The sequence below is a fragment of the Malaya genurostris genome, chromosome 1 (genome assembly GCF_030247185.1).
Source record: "Malaya genurostris strain Urasoe2022 chromosome 1, Malgen_1.1, whole genome shotgun sequence".
NCBI lineage: Eukaryota > Metazoa > Arthropoda > Insecta > Diptera > Culicidae > Malaya > Malaya genurostris.
The window spans coordinates 85,382,496-85,401,029 of NC_080570.1; the positions used below are offsets into that span (position 1 = coordinate 85,382,496).

Sequence of the window (18,534 nt, forward strand, 5' to 3'; positions counted from 1 at the left end):
TTTCTACGTTAAATTATACGTAATGAATTTTAAATTACATAAACTTCTTTTGCTTCATGATTCGGTTGACGAATCCTCGATTATTACGTGAATGGAGGTTTTGGTGTGATATTTTTGTTTTTACAGATATAGTTGATTTACGCTGTTGGTAAACCTCATGCACTTTAAAAACTATATTGATTCGCCTTTTCATTCAACTAATGCATTAATTTTTTTCAAAAATTTTTCTTGGTAAATTTCTTTAACTACTGACTTCACTTTTCATTGAAATATAAATAGAAACTGTTCAAAAGTAGTGAATTTTTGCTGGTTGACAACTTTATGCACTTTTCAAGTACATGAATATAGTAAATTTTGTATTCTAAGGACTTGCTTTTTTATTCAATTACTATTTTACATTTTTTTTCAAAAATTGAAAATTTGAGCTGGTTGCAACCCTATGCATCTAGTAAATGTTTAAATGTTGTGATTTTCGATTAATATTCTTCTTATGGCATTCAATTCATGTTTGAAATTTTTTTAAATGGAAAATTTTCGTTGATTGACAACCCTAACCTGCGCTTTTTCATTGACATTGACGATCTCCTTTTTCAATAATGGTATGAAATTTGACCATTTCATGGAACATTATCGAGATGAAAACTATCACTAATGACGCCGTTTTGAATTTCTTCATGAAAGTTTATTGCCAGAAATGAAATTCGCACCGAAAACAAAATGCAGCCGATTCTATTGAGGACTATCATTCTTTCGTTACATTCATCGTCCAACACGAGTAAGACTGTCGCTACTACATTCATGAAGCGCTCGCTCATGACTGTCACATGCGACTTTCATCTGTATGGTTCGCGCGACATTCATTTGTGACTGCCCGGATAGTAGGCAACATGAAAGTTTCCAGCACACGACATTCAAAGCAAACATCTACAGTTTTAGGTACCAACATAGGAATTTCACTTAAAACTGGCACGTGAAGGGACCGTTTCCAGCACTACACACACACACACACACACACACACACACACACACACACACACACACACACACACACACACACACACACACACACACACACACACACACACACACATACACATCGCTCAGCTCGATGAGCTGAGTCGAATGGTATATGACACCAATATTTACTAGTTGGGTTTTCAAGTGATTACATAACCTTTCTATATGAGAAAGGCAACAATATCTTCTCGTCAACATATGAACATATTCATGTGAAGTACAGATTATCAGGTGCAAGTTTTTATACCATAAACCGACCCGTATCCGATTAAATTTTTTTTACCCATACCCGACCTGTACCCGACTAAACAATAACAAAATATTCACCCGTACCCGACCCGTATCCGAGTGAGCAGTAAAATTTATACCCGTACCCGATTAAAATAAAAATGTTTGCCCGTACCCGACCGAAAACCCGTCGGAAACGATTTCGGGTATAAATACCTGAAACCCGACCGTCTCTACTATGGAACTACTCGCAAGAAATTTTAACAGTGTAAAGCAAAAGAAACTCACGTAGTATGTTTTAAACACCTAAAGCATATTTACATTCAAATCAAATTAAATCGTTTTTAACAGAACCAGAGAACTAAAATTTTTGTAACACTTGAGAACAATGGGAGCTGTCAAGTTGTTATTCTGTTTGCGTGAAAAGTACAATATCACAATATTTAAATATGAATATATATCTCCATAATAATAAACCACTCAAACAAATACTCCAACACAATAATTATAAAGACTTTGGAGCAATCACATTTTTGCAGGAATGTAAAATACACATCTAATCCCACCCGCCAACAAACTCTGAGAAAGAGTCGAAATATAGTCGAGAAATATATATATATATATATATATATATATATATATATATATATATATATATATATATATATATATATATATATATATATATATATATATATATATATATATATATATATATATATATATATATATATATATATATATATATATATATATATATATATATATATATATATATATATATATATATTCTTACATATATTACATATATGTATAGAAAAATGTATTGAATAGAATAACACTAAGATCTTTGAAATTTTCAAGAAATCATAAGATCATCATAAGATCATAAACTGCATTTTTCAATTTCTTGAAACCGGAAGGTTTTGATTCATAATGTGCTGTTATGGTGGGGTGTACGTTACATAGAAAAGCTTCCCTTCTTATACTCATGCAACAGCAGAGTAGTATTCCATATAGCTTAACGCGCATAGCACGCCTATCTCTTAATGTAGCGCCTGTGCATATTTACTTCGCATTACTATCAAAGTAACTTTATTTAAAATAAAACAAACTTCTCAAATCTACAATTTTCCAAACGTGTTCGCAATCATTCTGTTTAATTGAAATAAATAAATACAAAAGGAATGTACTGAATTCAACCTATGTAATGTGCTAGGTCTTACTGAAAACTACGATGGTGTACGTAGCAACGACTGAGTCACATATACTTCTTTAAAAAACGGTGCCTAGCAAAGCACTCTAATAAGGTAAGATGACAACATTGATCCTATCTCGAAACATAGCTCCATATAATTAATAATCAAGATATGTACGAAACAGAACCAATCGACAAATCATATTATCATATCATTCACTTTATTCCAAACGCATACTCGGCGCATGATTGGAAAGCTGTTCAGAATTTTCTTCGGTTGTGTTTTGGTTTGAAGAGTATTTTGTTACGTAATGCTAGTGATTACATTAATCGTGAGCGTATTTTCGAAGAGTTTAATGGATTTAGTATGCGGATGAGATGATTTTTTTCTAGCTCTTCAAGTTTAATTCTTTGATGTTCTGGCTTTAGTTAACTTTACTTTAGTTAAAATATTGTTGTTGCAGCAGAGATCTAAAAGACATTATTGTGGTGTTCTGTGGGGCAGAGAATGAGTTCATCTTTGATAGAATGCGACGAAATCACCGCAGAATAGCGAAATAATGAGCGTCAGAATCACAGGTGCCAAATGGCAGATTTCTTTTGTAAACAGACATAAATTTTGCAAACTTTTTGCAGATTTTTTAAACATTTGTATACAATCTCCCAATTTACAGACATTGCGTTGGGTTTCTTATTTGTTTTTTTCTCGTCATATAAAATTTAACAGTTGCATTGAAGGATTTCTAGTTGAACAGTTGTTTTAATCCTTCCGCTGTCTGTTTTATTGTAGTTTACAGCATTTTTATATCAAGCTTTAAAGCGAATAAAGAAATAGATCGTCTGGTGGATTAAAACCAATTACAGACTTGAAAGTTAATATTCTATAGTGACAAGAATTATTTGTTTTTTTTTCACTCAAAGCATCAAGTACACTCAAAAAAATATACATTTTGTTGTTATGTGTCAACATCTATAATTTGCTGCAATAAAAGGAAGCAATTCTTTTTCATAAGCCGTACACATTATATTCATTTGGACTACGGGACACATGTAGTATGATACCGATTTATACTTATTATTCAATGCGCTATTAAAAGCCATGCGATAAATCGTTTGTTCTGAATATACCATAAGATAACGACAATAAAGATTATTATTTAAATAACATGTTTGAAATGAATAACCTACATGAAACAACATTGTTGAAATCAGTAGCGATAAATATACCGCGTAATGAAACGATTCATTATAATTATCATTATTTTTATGCAATATGAAGAATGTATAAGTTTCATTTAAAGCAATGGTTGTATCTGATGAAAATATTGGGATTTTATGATATATTTTTTAACAATGTTTTCGTTTTTAACAATAGTCATTGCCTTTGAGAAATGAAGAGTTTCAATTTGAAACTCTTGATCACCACTTCCGATATTTCTGTTACTGGAAAATGGTGACCAGTGTGTAGCCGTAGCTGGCTAATTTGATTATTAGCTTATTTGATCTACAGGGTAGAAGAACTAATTAGTTAAAAAATATTCGTCCTCCTCCATATTAGGTTTTAGGTTATATTTTCTTAGTTGTTGAAAAACAATTTCTAAATTTTTGAAATGGTGGTTGATTGAACAGCCCACCACAATAATGTCATCAATGCACAAGAACGCACACTCTGGTGGTAAACCGCTCAGAGCGATTATCATCATACGTTGGAAGCTGTTGGGCGAAATGTTTAGTCCAAAAGGTAATCTATTAAATTCATAGTGGCCTGTTGAACTCGAAAATGCTGTGTATTTTTTTTTAGTAATTCAATCTAATGAAAGCCTGACATCAGGTCGAGTGTCGTAGAATACTTTGCTCGACCTAGATTATCAAGTATTTCATCGATTCTTTGTAAGGGAAATTTGTCTGCAATAATTTTTTTTGTTTAATTGGCAAAAATCAATGACTAAACGATATTTCAGTGATATTTCTTAATTTAATTTCCTTAATTACTTGGCATCGTGGTGGTATAATGAATTTTTCATTGAATTTATCTCTAATAGGTATTTTGAAAATTTCATTATCTATTTCGAAAAAAAAATATTAGCCATGTATTTTGGCATATGTTGCATTCATAGTTTATTAGGAAATCTCTACCTAGGATTCCTAGGACATCTAGTTTTAGAATTACGAAGTTTGTATAATTTATATCGCAATTGTATATTTTCATTGCTGGTTTGCTTGGTTCATTGACCGAGCCTCGATGTGACCTATATTTTGGTTCACGTTTGTTCTGGTGCTCTGATTTGTTTTGGTTGTTCCATCTGGTTGGCGGCCGACATCTTGAGCACCCGATGTTGCCGCTGAAACATCACATTTTTGGTTGGATTTGCGTTGCTAAAATTTGTACTGGAGTTATTTCTTCAGTTGTTTTGGTATTGATGTTGGTTCTGTGAATAGAACCGCTGATTCGGAGCAAAAGGAAATTGCCCGTAACCGCACATTTGTTGGGGCATGTTTGGTTAAAATTTGGTCGCATTAGACGACCTTGACTTTGATTTTCCTGATAAGGCATTTGCATTTGTTGGTTGTTTTGATTGATATACGCTGATTTGGAGAGCGTGGCTGAAAAGGGAAATTGAAAAACGGTATTTGTTGTTTAAATTGCCGCCCCTCGCCGTTATTGCTTTGCTGAGTTTTGGTTTTGTTTGTTTGCATTTATGTCAGCAATATTATTTTCCAAGATTTGTCATTTTGATTATTGCCTCACGATTTAGCTTAATTAATTACTTTGTTGCCCGTTTAAATTTAGGCAATAACGACGGTTTGGCGTATGCGAGTTTAGTGTCTATGATATTGTAAATTTTTCCCGAGAGCAATTTTGCTTCTAGGTTTAATAAATTGAAAAGGTCTGAGACATTGTTTTCTAGTTCTGCAAGTTTTTCGTTAATTAAGTTTTGAGCGAAGCTCGCTTCGCTTCTTTTCAATTGTAAAATTTGGCTCGAACAGATTCTATTCGGAGCTTTCCTAAATTCCTTTCAATTGCCTTTAATGTATTCAGGCTTTCTTCAATTTCGTCTATTCATATTCAATAGTTAGTTTGTTGTTAGTAAAACCGTAAAATTTACAGCATATAATATGGGTGTTAATTTTTTTTTTCTTTTTGGAGATTATATTGTGCAGGGTCAAGGTAAACTCCTTTCCGTGCGAAATAAGCCTTGTTTTTTCGAGTTGCTTCATTTTTGTCGAAGTACGGCCCTTGTGATATTTCTACTTCAACTATTTCGGTTTTCTCAGGCTGTTCAGAAAAAGTTTTAATTTCCAAAGTTAAGGTAGCGCTTCGCCGTGGTCACGGGAGTTCGCTGCTTATCCCGGGGTTTCACGCACTTTACCCAAAATTGTGAGAAAACGGTAAAGAAAACGGAAATTCCAAGAACATACGATTCTAGATAATTAATTTTTCTATCGATTCGTATATAAACTGTGCCTGATAAACGTTTTTATCGAAAGATTTCGTGCGAGTTTTAAAAATAAATGAGTTTTTCCTTATTCTTTCGCACGCACACAATGTCAACGCATGCAAAATCGCACGAAATCTCGCGAAAGAAAAGTTTTCTAACTAATATTTTTCGCCAAATGCATAGTAAAATCATTTACCTACAATCGTATGTTTTTGAATTTGCGTGAATCGGGTTAGTATTGGAGAAATTTGCAATTTAGAGTGAAATTTCAGCGACAAAGCAAGAGGAAGCAGTGAGTTGTCTCGCTTCGACTTGACCACGGCGAAGCGCTACCTTAAGGTGTGATTCTCTGCTTCGGCAATGGCTTGTATGTTTTCCTTATTTTAAAAATTTTTTGCCGCTTGCCGGTATATAACAATATACGCATATTTGTAGATTTATGACGGGTGTTATAGATGAATTTGTTGCTATGCAGCGCTGTTAGAAAAAATCGCAATATTTTCATTTCATTCAGGAGTTCTTGCGTGAGTCACAATATGAAAATTACGCTCCTTTCAAATATATTGCTGGAACAATACACAGTACCCGTAAATTGTTGGCGGACAGGTACAACAGTGGGAAATTAGTTCTTCTATCGGGAATAACAAAACACGGTTCTGGTTTATGTTTTAACGTAAGAAAAGAAAATTGGCTTTATTGCTCTAATCACGGTTTTGAAAGGAATGAGAGTAATACACGTTTTTATGCAATCGTTGGATACAGTATTTCATTAGTGTGTGGTGAACGAAAAAGTGCTGCCTGATGACTCAGGGTTGCTGCTTACTTGCCTGCTACACAGGGTTGTTCGTCATACGGTAGGTGATTGTTACACTGCAACACTCCTCCTCAATCCCCAACTCATTGCCCAGCAAGACCAAGTGATGTCGCAAAACGATGATGCTTGATTGCGGCGAGAGGCTTAGTGAGAATATCAGCGATCATAGAATCAGATGGGCAATATTTCAAACTGATCTCCCGTTGATCGCACAAGTCTCGCACGAAGTGTTGACGCGTTTCTATATGCTTAGATCGCTTGCTCAAACGTTCAGAATTAACAAAACTCAAACAACTTTGGTTGTCCTCAAAAACTGTTGTGGGTCGATCCTGTTTTTCATCAAAATCGCTTAACAATCTACGAATTCAAACCAACTCTTGACAGGTCTCACTCAATGCACAGTACTCCGCTTCCATAGATGATAATGTCACGGAACTTTTGTCGTGAATACTTACTTTACTATGGGGCGCCTTTTCAAAATTTACCCTCTGAGAGAGTGATAAGTTTTTAATCGTGAATATCTCCTGTTGTATCTAATGAATCAACATAATTCTTGCAACATGCCATCGGAAATATGATCACAATTTTATGATAAAATTTTCAGTTGTGTGACATAATCTCAAATAGTTCAAAATTAAACTATTCTTAAATGTTTGGTATAAACGAGTATCAAAGAGGATAATTCATAAGGCGCGTTTGCCTTACTCGTATTTTGAAAGCTCATAGCTCAGTGATCTGTAGAAGGATTCATATAATCTAACTACCAATAGAATCGAAAATTTTCAACTTGAACGTGTATTGCAAAAACATTGAAGTTTTTCAATAGTACACTATTGAAAAACCTGTTTGATTCAACCCATGACAGCACCAGCCAATCAGAACGCGAGATGTCTGCATCTATACAAGAGCATCCATATAAAAGTTGAGTGCTTCATTTTTCCTACCATTTGCTGAGCATCTGTTCCCGAAACAAGACACACGAGAGCAACATCGTGGACCTGTCGTCTCACTGTTTCCCGTTCTGCGTACAAGAAGGAATTCTAACAAAGGTGATGTGAAAAATAGCATTTAAGTTAAAGCAGCTACTCTGAACGTACGGGACGATGACAGCGAAAACCGGGTGAAAGGAAGCCGAAAATTCCAGCAAGCAAGGCCCTTTCAAATAGCACTTTTAAGTGCTAAAAATAATCATAAAGAACTAGTTGAATTTTGTCGCTTTCCTACCATTTTCCGAGCAACTGTTGCCGAAACAACGAGAAGTTGAATTAATTTGCACCGTTACTAACACATTCAATTACGAACGGCAATGCGAAAGAAGAAGTGATGATGTTGAATACATCTTCATACTAGTATACAAATATGCCGTGCGAAAGAGTTGCCACGTACAGATCAATATGTGTTTCTTTTTGTCGTGAATTCTTTATTTTGTCGTGTTATAGGATGGGGCACTTTTTGGTCGTGATATCTAACACATTCAATTACGACAGTAACGCTGTTTCGCAATACGAAAAAGAAAATTTTGTGTTAAAAACATCTTTATACAAGTATGCGTGTCGTCTCGAAATATGCCGTGCGAAATAAGGTTGCCACATATACAGATTTCTCCTGAACAATACAGACTTAAATGTTGCGAAAAGAAAATAATTCTTAACACCGTACCCTCTAAGAGAGAAAGAGAGATAAGTTTTTAACTTGAGTAATTAATACATAGTGCTGAACTCCAGCGTTGCCAGGTTGCCAGATTTATCTGTCAAATGCCAGATTTTTCTCGCTTCGCCACACACTCAAACTCACCAGATCTTTTACCAGATTTTCCAAATTTTCCCAGATTTTCCAAATTTTCCTAGATTTTGTCAGATCTCGCAAGATCTTTACGGTTTTGGCCTCGATACGACAGGTGGTGAGAATGAAGCCCGGTCAAAAGTTCTTTATATATAGTAGATCCAGACAAATCCAGATAAATTTTTGAGTCAGAGACAGATTTTTGAAAAAATAATCTGACAACTCTGCTGAACTCTTTAACTGAAGGCAAATAGCGATTCCTCATTCTGGATACAGCTTTCATTGAAAGTGCTTGTTATGGCGCGATCACGGTATCTTCAGGCAAAATATCTTGCTAACCATCGCAAGAGGAAGCGACAGGTGCCTCCATCGGAACCTACTGAAGAAGAACCGAGTCGTCTTTTGAGACGAGTGCGTCAGGAAGATGCAGTGTCCAATGATGGCCTGGAAGCGCCAATCGAGTCGTTGAGTGCTGGAGTGAGCGGGATTCAAAATCCGGTTTCGATTGGAAGCCGATCTGGTATGTTTATGTTAAATTTTACTATCATGTCTGGCATATTTTCTAATATAGTTATTGATTATAACGGTTTGTTTACTTATCTTGAATATACTTCTGATGTGTTGTTTTTAATCATTGTTAGTTTCTCTCTATTTTGAATTCGTGCCAGATTTTTCAATACTAATTATGAAGTGCTAGTGATAATATTACGGATAGCGGAGTTAAAGAGCTTGATATATTCCAATAATTTTCTATCTTGGTGATTAGCTTGATTCTGTGCTGAAGAATCGATATTTCGAATGATTGATTTTATTATTTTAAAATTTATGAAATATGTTATTTATTATTAGTATTATTACATAATAATAATAATAATAATAATAATAATAATAATTGGCTCTTACTGAAGAATCAAAAGTCTTCGTACTTAAAAGTTTTCGAAAAATAAACTACAAATTTGTTTTACCTAGCCTATATTAGAATATTGAAAAGAAATAGTTTCAAGTTCAGAACATACAGTTTCGGAATAATATCAGAGTGAAATGTATGATAATTTGTGTGTGTGTGTGTATGTGTGTGTGTGTATGTGTGTGTGTGCGTATGTGTGTGTGAATGTGTGAATGTGCGTATGTGTGTACGTAACGTTACGTGCGTTAACTTTTCTCGGAGATGGCTGAACCGATTTTCACAAACTTAGGTCTTGTGGTCCCATACATAATTCCTGAATTTCATCTGGATCCGGAAATATAGGGTGAAGTGTAAACCGTAAAAAAGTTTTCTAAATCGACCTCAAAACTTCGATAGTTTTTATCAGTAGCCGGTCAAACAAATCGATTTCGGTTATTCTTTTAAGAAACGAAGGAAATTATTTTGAAGAATACCACAGTATTATATATGATAGTATGATTGATATGAGAAAGGCATCATTACACCACTAGGTGGATTAAAACAGGTTTTTTTTTATTTCTTTATAGATATGATGTGTATTTATGAAAGGGCTGATCGTGAGTTCAAAAAGCGATTTACTGATAATGAGTTTGGTGTAGTGTGTAGCGTTTGCGATCGATTATGGTTTCGAAATGATTTGAAAACTATTAACAGAGATGAGGAAAATTTGCTTATCAAAGTTTTTGTGTGTCTCATTTCTCGAATGGACAATGTATGGAACACTTGTAGAACTAATTTGATACTATCATTTTGCCGAAGGAAGTACGTTAATACGTTAAGGCGTTTAAGAGTTATGCAATGTTTTTGAGTTTTTTGAAGGTATTTTTAAAACTAATTTAAATAAGTTAAAAAAATAACACCCTTCCAGTTATCTCTTAAATTGTTACCTATATTATGTCCTCTCAGGAACCGCATAGGATATATTTTTATCGATCTGGCATCTAATGAATATTGATATTTGAAGCTTGACTAGTTTTTGATGAAAAAAAAATCATAACTTTTTACTGGTAGCTCAAATGAAAAAGCTTAGTTGAGCAAAATTATGCGCAATGGTTAGTACAACAACTCTTCTGAAGACAACTTTTCCGTAGAACGTTTCAAAAAAAAGTTAGAACAAAAAAAGTCAATTTTCAGGAGCCACCCTACTTTTATTCGGGAAAATTGATGTAACTCGATTAAATGAAAAGCTAGAGAGGTGGTTTTTTCAGCAAAGTTGCTCAAAATAAAATTTCCTATATTTTTATAGTACAACAAAATCATTTTAGAGTTCAATTAAGAAAATTAGATTTCAGATTTCAATCTAAATGAGGACCACCCTAGTAACATTTTTCATCAAAAGGAGCGCCATTTGATTACAAAAAACTTTTGTGAAGACACCAACTACAAAAAAATAATATTTAATAGTGAAAATATTTTTGTCACGCTAATTTCCAGTTTCGGACCATAGTGCAGTGTTTGGAACTTGCGCCTGCTCAGAATAGAATTCCTCTGTCAATAATATATGACGAGTTTGCGGAAGAACTCTCATTTCCAGATATTTATTTTGGGCATCCACGCACTTTCAGGACTGATCTTCATGTTACACCATTTATGATGGCTACAAGTGAACTCAGGCGCCAGGATAGGCGAGGTGCCAAACCGAAACACCTATTGTATATGGCGGCAAAAATTATGCGACTTCGTGTTTCAGAAGGTTTGCACAGCACTTTTAAGTGCATGGGAACTGCGAATATAACTCGCGAAATGTTGAAGAACCGAGAGTTCTTGGAGACTTGCATTGAACGTAATTTATCGTTTCTCAAGTCTATCCCGAATTCAGTTCAATATTGGCAACAACGTAAGCATGATGTTTTCGCTATGATTAGACAACTTGGAAGACCAACAATATTCATGACTTTGAGTGCCAATGAAACTCGATGGCCCGAATTGTTAAAAATTTTATATAGACTTTCTGATGAACATATCGCTAATTTAGCAAACCCAGCAGATCAACTGACTGCTTTGCAGCGAGCTACACTCATTAGTGAGGATCCAGTCACTTGTTGCATTTATTTCAATAAACTTGTTGATACCTTGCTCAACATATTATCTTCGTCAAGATTTAGTCCCTTTGGCGAATATTATGTGGTCGATTATTTCAAAAGAATCGAGTTTCAGCATCGTGGCAGTCCACATGCACACATTTTGCTGTGGTTGAACAATGATCCTAAAGAAACAATTTCAGAGGACATGCCCGCCACAGTTGAACTTATTAATAGACTTTGTTCCATCAATTCTAACAGTAATCAGGTACATAAGCATACATTTACCTGTTACAAACGGAACGAAAAGCGTTGTCGATTTAACATCCCATATTGGTCCATGGAACAAACTAGAATTATTTTGCCAATGCCATCGAATGACTCCCGTCGTAATCGGTTGATGAAAAAAGGTGAAGAAATGCGCGAAAATTTGAATACCTTCGCGATTGTAATTGTTCATACGATGACTACTTGGATGTAATTCGTGCCTCCACACCAAGACCTATAATTCTTTTGAAACGTTCCATGGAAGAACTTTGGATCAACCCGTATAATCAATGGGTTGCAAACAAATTACTGTCAAACATGGATCTTCAATTTATTCTAGATGAATATTCATGTGCTGCATATGTTGTTGAGTATGTTAATAAAACGAACAGAGGTATTAGTAACTTACATCTCGAATTAGTTAAGTTACAAGAAGAATACCCTGATCAAGATTATGCTTCATTGCTGAAAAAAGTTAGTATTAAAATGCTAAATTCAGTAGAAATGTGTGCCCAAGAAGCTGCTTGGTACTTACTACGTCAACCAATGTCAGAAGCCAGCCGGAAAGTACAATTTATACCCACCATGTGGCCACATGAACGTATAAAATCTAGGAAGCATACTAAACAAATGGACGAGGAAGGTATTGATGATGATTCTACCGATGTTTGGACGCTGAACATAGTGCAAAAATATGAAAAGCGTGCAGATCTCGATGACATTTGTTTAGCTGACTTCATAGCGTGTTACACGAAGGATAACAGTAACACGAATTCGTATAAGAAGCGAAATGCACCTCGCATAGTGCGATTGTTGAAATATAAAATATCTGAATTAAATGATCACAAGCGTGAAATGGTTCTTCTGTTTTTACCATTTCGAAATGAAGCTTGTGATATTCTTGATCGTAACAAGTTCATTGATTTGTATGATCAAAATAAAACTATCATGTTCGACAAGTTAAAGGAATATGATTGTGATATTAAGTTGGAACAGATCGTCGAAGAATATCTTCGTGTTGCAGAAGAAAATGGAAGTGATGATCAACAAAAATCCAACGATAAACACAATGAATACGTACGGGCCATAACTATGGAGCACAACGATGATGATATAGAACAGTTGCCTACTGGTGCTCTGTCAGCTGTCATCAAAAAACGTACCAATGTCATGAGCAAACATGATTATTGTGCTATGGTCAGGGCCACAAATGTAGATCAAAGAAAATTGATTTTACATTTGATTGATATTTTGCACGCCTACGACGGAAAGAACACGCCTTTGCAAATATTTTTCACTGGTCCCGCAGGATGTGGTAAAACGTTTACTCTGAGAATATTGATGGAGACTTATAATCGTTTTAGTCAAGGGCACAATTTGCTTAAAAACGCATATGTTGCCTGTGCATCAACAGGGAAAGCAGCGGTAGCTATTGGAGGCACTACAGTTCATTCTGCTTTTCGAATTTCAATGGCACGTAGAAGTAGTTCAAACGTTAAAGCGATTATTATCGACGAAGTAAGCATGATTGGTGCAGATATGCTTAATATTATTCACACTCGGTAGCAAGACATCACTGGGAACTATGATGATCCTTTTGGCGGAATTCATATAATATTCTGTGGTGATCTTCGCCAACTGCCACCTGTGAACGCACGGCCAGTTTTCAAGCCAACACGACAACAACAACAACAACAACAACAACAACAACAACAACAACAGCAGCAGCAACAACAACAACAACGACAATAATGTGCACTACAACAGCAACTTGAACACTAATAGTAACAATACCTGCCACAACAATAACAATAATATGTCATTACAATATACCTTACCCTTGGACAAGGACTTACTAGCAGCTGCACGGGTTCAATTCTCCGGGCATCCAGGTGCAGATATTGCCTCAAAATTCATAAATTTTCAAAAAGGTGAAACCATCAACCCTTACAAAGGAACAAGAAGTATTCAAAACAACACTACTCCGGTCTTAGGAAGTAATGACATCGAAGCTGCACCAAATACAAATTATAATACGGAGTACTCCGACAAATTTTCAAGGACACATTTTGCATCGTGCGGTACATTGTCATGATACACTGTCAGAGTGACAATGTACTTTAACGAATTTTCTATAAAACTAGCAACACTGAAGGGTAAGAACAAATTCACTATAGTTACTGTTTTTATTATGAAAATATGTAAACATATTACTTACATATTTTGATCCTTAGGAAAACTACCGAGCGAAATTACGGACGACCCTGTTCGTGTGTCACATCCCTCTACTAAGCAACTTCTCACCATTTCTAAAGCTCCTCGGTTTATTAGCCGGCGATATTTAGACTGATTGTTGCAGTTTAATACAGCAACGATAAACAAACAAGTTTGTTTTGCACCGTAGCAACTAGCATAAAGCGTTGCCAGAAACGATCTCCTTTCACATTTTCACACTATCGCAACGAAAGGGCGATATTTGCTAGGCTTACTTGTTCATGCTGTGAACCAAACATTGGCGATTCGTTTATATGGGACTTAGGGGTATTATTATTTGTATTTGGCTGCACCATCCACTAACTATGTGAACACATCTTCAATATCACAGAACATAAATACATCTACAATATCACAGGACATGAGTACAGACAGCCAATTCGAAATTGATCCAATGCGTCCTCCAATTGTACGTCTTACTTCACAATCTGCAAATGGCGACGAACGCTTCTTGAAAGCAAGACTTCGTGACCCGAAAATAATGCACGTCGTCCGTCTGTATTTGTCATACATGAAAAATCAACAATCTACAGTATGCATCGAGGGTATGACACCAACTAGTATAAAAATGCTATTAGCATCAGAAGGCCTTCCAACAACACCTGACCACCTTCTACGAATCTTCATCGAAGTGCATCAGGAATATGGAATGAAACCTAAGGAAGCGCAGGCCGACCTGGACTCATATGGGAATTTTTTGACAAGTGAACACATCCGCCGACTCCAACTAATCCGGGAAGCCGAACACAATTTTACAAGGCCGAATTTTCGGAAATAACGACGCCCTCTGACGAAGGAATAGAAACAGGAATTAGTAATGTAAGTATTCCAGAATTCTCAAAAACTTCTTCGCTTCATAGACAAAATGTGACTGAAATTTTGGTCTATTGCCAAAATTTCAACCGCATGAAAAGCCCGGCCAAAATGAAAGAAATTCATCAAAATTTAATAACCTCCTCTTTCGACGTAATCCTTGGAACTGAAAGCAGCTGGGATGAAAGTGTTAGAAGCGAAGAAGTATTTGGAAATAATTTTAACGTATTCCGGCACGACCGAAATTTATCTCTCTGTCAGAAAAAATCTGGAGGTGGAGTCCTCATAGCCATAAACTCTTGCTTTACTTCTGAAGAAATTATTACTCCTAAATATAAAGAATTTGAGCATGTATGGGCCAAAGTCTCAATATTGGGAGAAGAGCATATTTACTGCTCTGTCTACTTCCCACCCGAAAATGCGAACAAATTCTCTTTTGAATTATGAAAGAATAATTAAATGAAAGAATCTTTAGACACAATTATTTCGAATATGGAACCCGAAGTAAAGCTACATATTTTTGGCGACTTCAATCAACGTAATGCGGACTTCATTTCTGACATTGAAAATGAATCAATCTTACTCCCAGTCGTTGGAGAAAACGAAACATTGCACTACTTTTTCGACAAAATTTCTAATTTTGGCCTACATCAAGTAAACTCCGTAAAAAATCAACAAAATGCATATTTAGACCTTCTTTTCACAAATTGCACAGAAGACTTTTGTGTGAACGCATCAAACCTGCCATTATGGAAAAATGAAGCATTTCACACCGCAATTGAATATTCATTATTTACACACAATGCATCCCTTCCCTTCGACTTGGAATATGAGGAAGTGCCGGAATACAATAAAATTGACTTTGAAGAAGTCAAGTGTAGACTAAGTATAATAAATTGGCGGAACATACTGAGTACAGAAGGAAATGTCGACGTCGAAGTAAACAAATTCTATCACATTATAAACAAAATATTATCCGAAATTTTGCCCATGAAAAGAAGAAGAAAAAATCATGACAGCAAATTACCTGTATGGTTCAATTCACAACTAAAACATTTGAAAAATAGGAAACAAAAAGCACACAAAACTTACAAACAAGAAAAAAGTGACGCTCATCTTCAAAATTACTTAAATCTATGTAATCAACTCAAAATAGCCATTAACACAGCACACGAAGAATACAACCGCAAAATTGAAAACGAAATAAAGACTTGCCCTAAGAACTTTTTTAACTACACAAAAACTAAACTAAAAAGCAACAACTTTCCATCTCAAATGCACCTCGACGAACAGTAGGGAAAAATAGTACAGAAATCTGCAATCAATTTGCAAATTTTTTCCAAGAAGTATATACATCTTATTCAGAAACTCACCGTGATCGTGAATACTTCTCTTTCATACCTGCATTTTCTAGCTCCATCTCTGTAAACTATCTATCAGAACATGACATTTCGACAGCACTGAAAAACTTAGACGCCTCAAAAGGGCCTGGACCTGACAGTATACCACCAATATTTTTAAAAAATCTTGCCGAAGAACTTATACTACCACTACAACTACTTTTTAACTTATCACTTAATAAATGTACTTTTCCTAAAGCATGGAAATCTTCCTTTCTTGTACCAATATTTAAATCTGGTGCAAAATCTAACATTCGGAACTACCGTGGAATAGCCATTATCTCATGCATTCCAAAATTATTTGAAAAAATTGTAAACGAAAAACTTTTTCATCAACTTAAAAATGTAATAACAAGCAAACAACATGGCTTTTTTAAAGGCCGCTCAACTACAACAAATCTTTTAGAATTTATGACATTCACTCTGAATGCAATGGACGCCGGCAACTACGTAGAAACTCTTTACACTGACTTTAGCAAAGCCTTCGACCGTATTGACATACCTTTACTTCTGCACAAATTACAAAAATATGGCATAAAACATACTCTTCTTGAATGGCTCAAATCATACTTAACGAATCGTGTACAGGTAGTCCGCTTCCAAAACATTCTGTCTGAACCAATTAATGTAACATCTGGCGTACCTCAGGGTTCTCACTTAGGGCCTCTCCTTTTCATTTTACATATAAACGACATTTTCTTCATACTCAAAAATCTGAAAGTGCTTATATATGCAGACGACATGAAACTCTTCATGGAAATAAAAAATATCAACAACGCTGTAATATTCCAGAACGAAATCAATCTATTCTACATTTGGTGCTGCAAAAGTCTACTCCAACTTAATGTAAAAAAATGTAATTCAATAACTTTCAGTAGGAAAAATGAAACTATACCCACAAACATACATCTAGGAAATCAACTTGTAGGAAAATGTAAAATTGTAAGAGATTTAGGCGTAATCTTAGACTCCAAGCTCACTTTCGTGGAACACTACAATACCATAATCAATAAAGCAAATAGCATGCTGGGCTTTATTAAACGCTTCAGTCATAACTTTCAGGACCCATACACAATAAAATTATTATACACTACATATGTCAGACCTATTTTGGAATATTGCAGCCTGGTATGGAATCCATACAATATTATTCACGAAGAACGCATCGAATCTATTCAAAAACAATTTCTTTTATATGTACTTCGTAAATTAAACTGGACAGCATTTCCTCTACCATCATATGAAGCACGCTGCATGCTCATCAATATACAAACACTTAAAGAACGCCGCGACCTTGCAATGCTTTATTTTATCAGCGACATTATTTCTCAACGCATTCAATCACCTTCTTTATTATCGCAACTAAATTTTTATAAACCTAGCCGTCAATTACGAACCAGGAAATTATTTTTAGAAAGAAACACTAGAACAAATTATGCAAAATACAGTCCAGTCAATCGAATAATGCGCCATTACAATCAATACTGCGAACATCTTGACCTTACTATGTCAAAAAATCAAATCAAATCTCAGCTTTGTCGTAGAAATAATGCGTAGTATGTAAGTGAACATTGTAAACAATTTATATGTAGTCTACATTTGCTTGACGAAATAAATAAATAAACTTGACGCTTGGAATGCCCTATATGATCTCAACTAACATTGATGTCGAAGATGGGCTAGTTAACGGGGCCATAGGAGAGCTTAAATTTATCGAACATGATGATGATAATCCCGAAGAGCGCATTATTCGATTATGGCTAAAATTTGAGAGTAATATTATTATATTAGTATTATCGGTGCCAGCTTAAGGGTCAAATCTAGACCTTTAGTGTATTCTAACCCAGGTCAACTGCAATTTGATTGGGTACCTATATTAAAACGATCAGCCAATATTAAGCTTGGTAGCATCAACTGTAAAAGAATTCAATTTCCGATAGTTAGTGCATGTGCACTCACGGTCCATAAATCGCAGGGAGGTACATTTTCTGAAATTGTACTTGACTACGATAAATCTTTGGAACAACAACTAGTATATGTTGGATTGTCACGGGTGACAACAATGGATGGGCTTCACTTAACTAACCAAAAGAACATCTTCAAATTTTGGCACTCAAAGGGTAGTGATTCGCCCAGAATGATGGAACTGAGAACAGAATTAAACCGACTATCCAGTCATAAACTATCCACAATCAGTGATGTACTGTTGGATTTTATCGATATGACGAATCATGGTTTTAGCTTAATCAGTTTCAATGTTCAAAGCTTAAATGCTCATGCTTCAGATATTTCAACTGACAATATACTAACCAAAGGTAATATTTTAGCATTTAG

At 35.1% G+C, this 18,534-nt stretch overlaps 1 protein-coding gene across 2 annotated transcripts in view; it reads left to right on the plus strand.

Moving 5' to 3' along the window:
* Positions 1 to 2,266: 2,266 nt before the first annotated feature.
* The window catches only part of LOC131440657 (uncharacterized), an 88,131-nt gene continuing 71,863 nt past the window's right edge, over positions 2,267 to 18,534 (plus strand). For both annotated transcript variants that reach the window (XM_058612130.1, XM_058612133.1), the window contains exon 1: positions 2,267 to 2,555. The gene's annotated coding sequence lies outside the window, so the exon portion shown is untranslated. The remainder of the gene's footprint in view (positions 2,556 to 18,534) is intronic.